This window comes from Budorcas taxicolor, chromosome 2, assembly GCF_023091745.1.
Source record: "Budorcas taxicolor isolate Tak-1 chromosome 2, Takin1.1, whole genome shotgun sequence".
Classification (NCBI taxonomy): Eukaryota; Metazoa; Chordata; class Mammalia; order Artiodactyla; family Bovidae; genus Budorcas; species Budorcas taxicolor.
The window spans coordinates 27969406-27977885 of record NC_068911.1 but is presented as its reverse complement, the minus strand read 5'-3'; positions in this window follow the sequence as shown (position 1 = coordinate 27977885).

Sequence of the window (8480 nt, the reverse complement as noted above, 5' to 3'; positions counted from 1 at the left end):
TGCTTGCCAGCACACACAGTGACCATCATCTTGTACCACCCTACTCTGGAATCCTGCATTTCAGTGCTACCCATTTATATGAAGTTTCCCCAGTGTACCATGCTGTCATACTTCTGTTTGTCCATGCTGTCCTCTCTTTCTGGAATGCTCTTACTCTTTTTATCTGTCTGGATAGCTTCTCCATTTGGCTCCCTCTGACCCTCCTCCATGCTCCTTCGCTGTGCCCCAGGCTCATGTCAATCATAGCACTCTTTCCTTCATTTAGCAAGCTCTACTCTGTGCCAGGTGCTGTGTTAGAAGGTGAATATTAACAGTCAGTATCTCAGGAGGAGGAAATGGCAACCCACTCCAGTATTCTTGCCTGGGAAATCCCATGGACAGAGGAACCTGTCGGGCTATAATCCATGGAGTCAGAGTTGCAAGGAGTCGGATACAACTGAGTGATTGAGCATATACCACCTCAATCCCAAGTAGTTGTGGAAACAGATAAGTCACCAGGAAGTTACCCAGCCACATATGGGATATTCAAGGGTGTTAGGCTTCTGAAGGAAGGTAGCTCCTCCAAGCCTGAGGCTGAGTGTTCTAAGAGGGTGAGCAGCATGATGAAAGAGTGTGAAGAGAGAAAGACCTTGAAACCTGGAAGGTGTGAAAGCAGTTTAGGAAGATTTAGTCGGTGGGGAGAGTTAGGCAGGAGCCAGGTCATAAAGGGCTTTGCCAGCTGTATTAAATATTTGGATTCTATCCTTAGAATTGCAAGAAAACCACTGAAAATTTCAAGCAGAAGATTTACACAATAGTAATGTACCTTGGCTATATTTGTTTTATTTTCTTGTTGTCTCCTACACTAATAATAATCTCAGCTAATGTTACTGGAGGGTGCCATAAGAAAGATATTATGTTGAACTTTTCATACAGATTATCTCAGTTAAGGCTTGCCCAGAATCATTGCAGATTTCTCCAAAAATCACTGCAGACAGTGACTATAGCCTTGAATTAAAAGATGCTTGCTCCTTGAATGGAAAGGTATAACAAACCTAGACAGTGTATTAAAAAGTGAAGACATCACTTTGCTGGCAAAGGTAAGTATAGGCAAAGCAATGGTTTTTCCAGTAGTCACGTATGGATGTAAGAGTTGGACCATAAAGAAGGCTGAGTGCCAAGAATTGATACCTTCAAACTGTGGTGCTGGAGAAGACTCTCGAGCGTCCCTTGGACTGCAAGGAAATCAAACCAGTCAATCCCAAAGGAAATCAATCATGAATACTCATTGGAAGGACTGATGCTGAAGCTCCAATACTTTGGCCATGTGATGCCAAGAACTGCCTCATTGGAAAAGACTGTGATGCTGGAAAAGATTGAAGGCAAAAGGAGAAGAGGGTGGCAGAGGATGAGATGGTTGGAGGGAATCACCAACTCAATGGACATGAGTTTAAGCAAACTCCTAGAGACAGTTTGAAGGACAGGAAGCCTGGTGTGCTGCAGTCCACGGAGTTGCAAAGAGTTGGACACGACTTAGTGACTCAACAACAACAACAAAGCTTGTCACTATAAGACAGATACTGCTGTATAAGATTATTATTTCATCAAAAAGAGATTCAGAGAGATTAATTAACTTGTTAAATACTTCTAACCATTAGAATAATTCAGCACTTCTTAATTATCTAAATTGAGATATTCATAGTAGCTACTTGAGAGAACTCAGAGTATATTTACTTGTGTGATCTTGTTCATCCACTTGATATTCTTAGAACTCTTGAAAAGGTGTAGTTTCCATTTCATGAATGATGACATCAAGGAGGTGATTTGGCCAGGTACTCCCAGGTGAGATCTCAGTCTACTTGGACTCAGCTCTTGAGGATTGACCCTATATTTGTTAGTCTTCATGGTTTGGGCTCCAGTGCACAGAAAGTATCTGGCTATAAAGGTTATGGTGAGCACAGGTCTATAGGACTCTACACACAGGATTGAAACAATGAGGTTCTTTTCTCATTCTTGGGTGAGGAGCATGCTGGAAAATGAGGTGGAAGGGAGATCCCATCTCCATTGTTGTACCTGATGTTCCTCCAGTCAGGAAGGGGGTATCTGTTCTAGTTAGAGAATCAAAGTACCTTAGGTTTGGGTTTGTGAGACCTGGTCATCTCTGAGTTGTAGCGGCTGCTTTAGGGAAATTCTCCTCTTTCTTCTTTTAATTCCTTCTTCCTTTTTCTGTTTTCCTTCCTCTTTCTACTGTTTCTTCTTTCTTCATCTCCTTCACCTATAGCAACGTCATCAACACGCACGAACACAGCAGCATCACAAACACTATTCATCGTGGTCTTACCACTGAATCATGTAGTCTTTGGTGTCATTGTCATCGTCATCATTGTCATTTCTACCACGTCAGTCTTCATTTAGCATCATTAGCAGCATCAGCATCAGCCCCCAGGAGCAATACCTTCTAACACATCATTCTCTCATCATGGTCTTGTCTTTACATCATTGTTTTTGGCATTGTCCTGTTTGCAATCATCAACATCATTGCCACCATCATCACTCCCTTTAATGTGCCAGACACTGTGCTCAGCACTTGGTACACAGTATCTCAGATTATTTACAAAAGTGACTTTTGTGCTTGACGACCAAAGCTGAAACTCCAGTACTTTGGCCACCTCACGCGAAGAGTTGACTCATTGGAAAAGACTCTGATGCTGGGAGGGATTGGGGGCAGGAGGAGAAGGGGACAACAGAGGATGAGATGGCTGGATGGCATCACTTGACTCGATGGACGTGAGTCTGAGTGAACTCCGGGAGTTGGTAATGGATAGGGAGGCCTGGCGTGCTGCGATTCATGGGGTCGCAAAGAGTCGGACACGACTGAGTGACTGAACTGAACTGAAGTGAACCCCCATTTTACAGATGACAACCCTGAGTCTCAAAAAGGTGAAGTAATTTTCCCAAGGTCACACTATCAATCTTGTTTCTTCTATAAAGCTGAAGACTATTCTATAGACATCAGATGTTCCAGTTTATTCTTAGGCCTTAAGGAAATTACAAGGCTGAGCTCTTACTCTTTAACTGAGGCTGCTATGAATCCCATGAAGGAGATTTAGAGTTCATATTCTCTGGTAACAGTTGTTCCCTGATTCAGAAGAGCTGTTCTTCTTTTGATTAACTGTTAAATTTATGTTTATGATTATTATTTCTAAATGGATGTTTAGAGGTGAACTGTTTCAGATAATAAATCAGAACCATGATTCAAGCCAGCATTTGCCTGACTCCAAAACACCATGCTATGTGACTTCCTTGGTGATTAAACCAAACATAAGTCCCATGGTTCCCAGGTTCATGGTTATGTATCTTACCCGTACACCTTGTTTGACACCCTAGAGTATTAAAATACTCCATGGCAACAGTTCTCCCTGGAAACCATACCTGAATGGGTGGCATCATTTCCCAAACTCCCTTTTCCTTCCTTGGCCATCGTCCAGCCCTTTTAAGGGTTAGTGGTAGTGGTGGTGTTCAGTCGCTAAGTTGCATCCAACTGTGCAACCCCATGGACTGCAGCACGCCAAGCACCCCTGTCCTTCACTATCTCCTGGAGTTTGCACAGATCCATGTCATTTGAGTCAGTGATGTTATCCAACCATCTCATCCTCTGCCGCCCCCTTCTCCTTTTACCTTCAATCTTACCCAGCATCAGGGACTTTTTCAATGAATCAGTCCTTCGCATCAGGTGGCCAAACTGAAGCTTCAGTTTCAGCATCAGTCTTTCCAGTAAATATTCAGGGTTGGTTTCCTTTAGGATTGACTGGTTTGATCTCCTCGTAGTCCAAGGAACTCTCAAGAGTCTTCTCCAGCACCACAGTTAGAAAGCATCAATTCTTTGGTGCTCAGCCTTCTTTGTGGTCCAACTCTCACACCCATACGTGACTACTGTAATATATGGTGGAAAGATAGATGAGAACTCAAGTCCAGGTTCTAACACTACTGGCTGCCTGACTTGGAATAATTTACTTCCATGTTCCTGAATTCCTTTATTCTTCATCTATAAAAGAGAAATAATGCCAACTGCTTCATAGTTATGAAATTTACATGAGTCCATGTAAATTGTTTAACATGTATTAGATGTCAATAAGTGTTGACGTTAACTCATCAAAATGAACTCACCCTTCCTTCTTTTTTTTCCTTTCAGAATTGTATGCTAAATGGCTGGTTGAAATCCTTAATATATGAGAGAGGGAGAGATAAAGCTGATCTGAAATGGTTCAGTCTGTGGCTAGCAGAGGGTCCTTTGGCAAGTTGTTTAGCTTGGCTAAGAATCATTTTCCCTATTCCTTTAACATCCAAATGTCTGCTATATGATGCTACTGATCATATTCTTTGAGCCCCATGCCCTCAGGTAAAACCCACTAACACAAGAGTCAAGCACAATTTACTGAAGAGGTTGTTGGGGAGACAAAGCAATGAGCTATCACAATAAGTTACCACATCACAAGCAAATTGAAAACTTCCCAAGTGTATTACTATTATATTATGTCTGTGTTTTCCTTCTTTGACACCTAGTTTGGTGCTCTGGATCCTTTCCTATGATCGGAGCAATTCTTCTCTGCCCCAAACTTGCAAATTCCACTCATAACTGAACTTAAGAAAATAAGAGAATCAATGGTTAACTGTGGTCGCCTTTTATCCAAGCCACTTTGGTGTTCTTCTCCTGTGACTTGCACATAACTTTTTGGCCTCATTCACTACTTCAAATTGTTAATTAAAGTGTCTCCTAAACAAATACAGTGTTTTCTCCAAGAGATGTTATCATGCCAGTGGATAAGTGAATAAAATCTTGCTTCACTTCATTACATGTAAAATGAAGGTTTTGGTCAGATTTAGACAGCTTCATTGTTTAAATCTGCTTATACTCCATAAATTGTAGGTTTTGGGATCTATTGGGGAAGAGAAATACCATGGTGGTTTCAATATTTGTTTAAACATAAGTCTCAGACATACACCATCCCAGGCGTGGATATAATTTCATTAGAATTAGAGCTCAATATCCATTATTTTCATACAGTGTCCATGTCTATTTTGTGCCAGGTAGACATACAAATGAACTTTGGAATTTAGCCCCATCTATGACCTTATTTCTGCTTTTATCTCTCTTATCTGTTCATATGTGCTGATTAATTAATTAAGCCATTAATTAACTACTACATGTTTATAGGGTATATATGTGCTAGGCACTGTACTAAATACTAAAAATATGGGTCTTTATAATCTTGTGTATGTATGCATGTGTGTGCATTAATCAGATAATTACACAAATACAATCAGGACACAACTGTGGTATATGCAGGAAGGAAAAAGCCTATGTGAGGAAACCTGTCCAGCTGGAGATGTCCGTTAGAAGTTTCCTGAGCTCCATGCCTCCATTGCTTGTTTTGAACCCTGACCTTTCTCTCTGGACTTAAATTTCAGTTCTTTAGGCTATCACAACAGACTCGTGTGTTCTGGAGTGGGGATGATGAAAACACATGGACAGGTGAATATGAACAATATAAGAGGGAAGTTCCTGGGACTGAGACAAAGCAGGTGCTCACCTGGCCTAGAGATGATCCGGGAATGCTTCCTAGAAGAGGTGATAACCTGGGCTGCTTTGAAGGGCAGTTAGGAGCTAGACAGGCAAAACAGGGAAGGGGATGAAAGGTGGTCCAGGCAGAGGATACCATGTGAATTAATGTTCAGGGAAGAGACACCATTGTGGAATAGGTGTGTGTGTATGTGTGTGTGTGTGTGTGTGTGTAAACACAGGAAGTTTCATGGAGTGGCAACATACATGGTGAGCAGTGAGGCTGAAAGGGGCAGCATTAGCCAGAACCTGGCATCAGAGCTGAGCATTACGGTAGAATTCTACAGAGAAAGCAGAAGGACAGCCTCCGCCACCCAGACACTTCCCTGCTTCATTCCAGGCGTCTCTTTAAACGCTTGTTTGTTGAGTTCCGTTTTCTCATGGCTCTTTGTCTGAATCTCTCTCCCTGTTTAGCCAGGTAATCTGGTCCTTCTCTGACAGTAACAAGGATGTGTATCTTGGGAGAGACTGCCCCGAGTGGTCAGAAATACTCCGGGGGGTGAGACAATGGCGAAGTGTAAATCACAGAAGAAATATTGAACGTTGGGAGCCAGCAAACAATAATATGCCAGTTTATTCCACTCCTGCCAGAGGTTTATATATGTTACTGTCACTTTTATACTGTTCTCCACCACTGGTAATTTTCTCTCAATCTAATTTTTATTTCCCAAGGGTCTACCAAGGTTAAAAGTGCTGGAAAACCAATGACTATTCTTTCGCCAAGGGATCGTAAATTAAATTAACCGTTGCTGGTGGCCAACTCTGGTCAGAACTATTTATATGTAAATAGGTGAAGCCCCTCAAGGCATTTTTGCAGTTATTAGTTGTTCATTCCAGATGTTGACCATAATACGATAGGTCATGAAGAAAACTCTTGGAACAGGGGGAGGAATATGCCCCTGGTCTTCCATTGTACTAGCTAGCTTTCTGTAGCTCAAGCACCAGGAGCCCACAAACCTTTTCTGCTTGCTTAATGAGTTGAGTCTAAGAGTGAAGCTATTCTTGGTTCCGGACTGGCAGTGAAAACAGGAACAGAAGGGTTAAACCCTATTGCATAGGCATAGGTTGGCATCGTCCCGGACTCTGTCCAATCAGAAGACTTATAATTTGCATAGTGCTCCCTGGTTGGCCAGTACCAATTATATCTATAAGAGGCTCCTCCCCTCACAATTGGGGTGTGGCTTTTCCAGTGGGAGGGTCTCTTTTGAGGACTGTTTATAGGCATATAGCACTCTCCCACTGAGTGGCACCATGCTTATGGAAAATACAATAGCCTGATATGCTAACCTGGTGTCTTTGGTTGGCTTTTCAATATTAGAGGATTACAGAGGATTGCTTCAAAGTAGCAAGTCCCAGAGCTTCATTTCATTTCTCATTCCCTTCTCTTTCTTCCCCACTGTCAAAGAGACACAACTCTGGCATTCCTCTTTAAGCTCCCACCACCCACAGTTATCCTTTACTCTGTGGAACCAAATGATTTCTGGGCTGTTTTCCTAATTTATAGCCTGTTTCTATGCTTGCCAGCCCACTTGAATGGCTCATTAAATCAAGCTCTTCAAGAGAGGGACTTTAAAGAAGGAAAGAGGGGGCTTATTTATTGAAATAAAAAAGAGAAGGTAGAAATTGTACCAGTATCTCAGCCTTGCCTCCGTTCTGCCATTTCTGCCCTGGGGTGGAAGACCCTTACACGTCCTGGCAGGTCTGCCTCTGGGTTGGGCATTGCTCTTATTAATGGCACCGTTACTTAGCTGAATGTTTACCAATTTCTCCATTCTCTCCGAAGGTATATCCTGAGCTTGTTGAGAGAAGTAGGACTACTTTATCTCGGCTCCTGTAGAATTGTTTTCCTTTGAATTTCCCTTAGACACATGTTGATTTTCACCAGAGGCTGACCCTTGCTTCAGGGAGACCAATAGTATTCCCATTGTTGAGAGTTTTGCCCACCCTACCTCTCTGTGGTCCCGTCTGAAGCCCTGCATGAAAAAATTTTAGAATTAAATCCAGGTCCCTGTGTACAGTCCTGCCAAAGGAGTATGTGGAAGCTGAAATCGAGCCAGCATCTGCTTGCTGTGCTGTTTTCTTTGACTCTTCCTGGAGGAAGAGATGTATTCTTCCTTGCATTAAGGCTCAGTAAGCTTGCCTGTTCCCACCCAGGGGGCACTTATTTTATTTTCAAATTGCATGTAGGCATTCTGTACTCAACAAGAGGAGCCTGTCCATGGAAGGGATGTGTGTGGAGGAGAGGATGTTGGGGGGATGTTACTAGCTCTCCGAGGCACACTTTACAGGTGCTTGCCCAGGAAAATGTTTGTTCTCCCTTTGGAGCCAAATAAGGGATGAGGTTCCCCTGATGTGTGGATTGCCAGGGGTCTCAGAATCAATTGGTATAAATATGCAGAGTTGAAATGTAAGTCTCTGTGTGATATTTTCCTCAGTTTTGTCCTAACATCTGGGGGCTAACTGTGCCATTTTACTGAATTGGTATCCTGTATAATCTTTGGCAATAATTACAAAAAAAATAACTGATGCTGTGGCAAAAGTCAGTAGCCTGCAGGATGAGTGGACCAGGTTCTTTTCAGCACAGGATGGTTCAAGCACGTGGGAATGCCTTTACTCCTCTGCTAGTTCCCTACAGCAAAGTCACAAAGCAGTTCTCACTTTGCTCCAGGGTATGGCCATTCTATGATAAACAGGGTGTAAATCTTACAGCAGATTATCGGATGAGGATGTTGATAAACTCACATTAAGACTGAATTTCTTGGGGGAAAATATTTTCCCACGGACACCATGAAATTATTTCAGAAAGAACGATCACAGGAGGAAGCCCATTCTGTCACTGTCCCACCTGAGAGTGACTGCTGTGGACCAACCACCTCCTTCC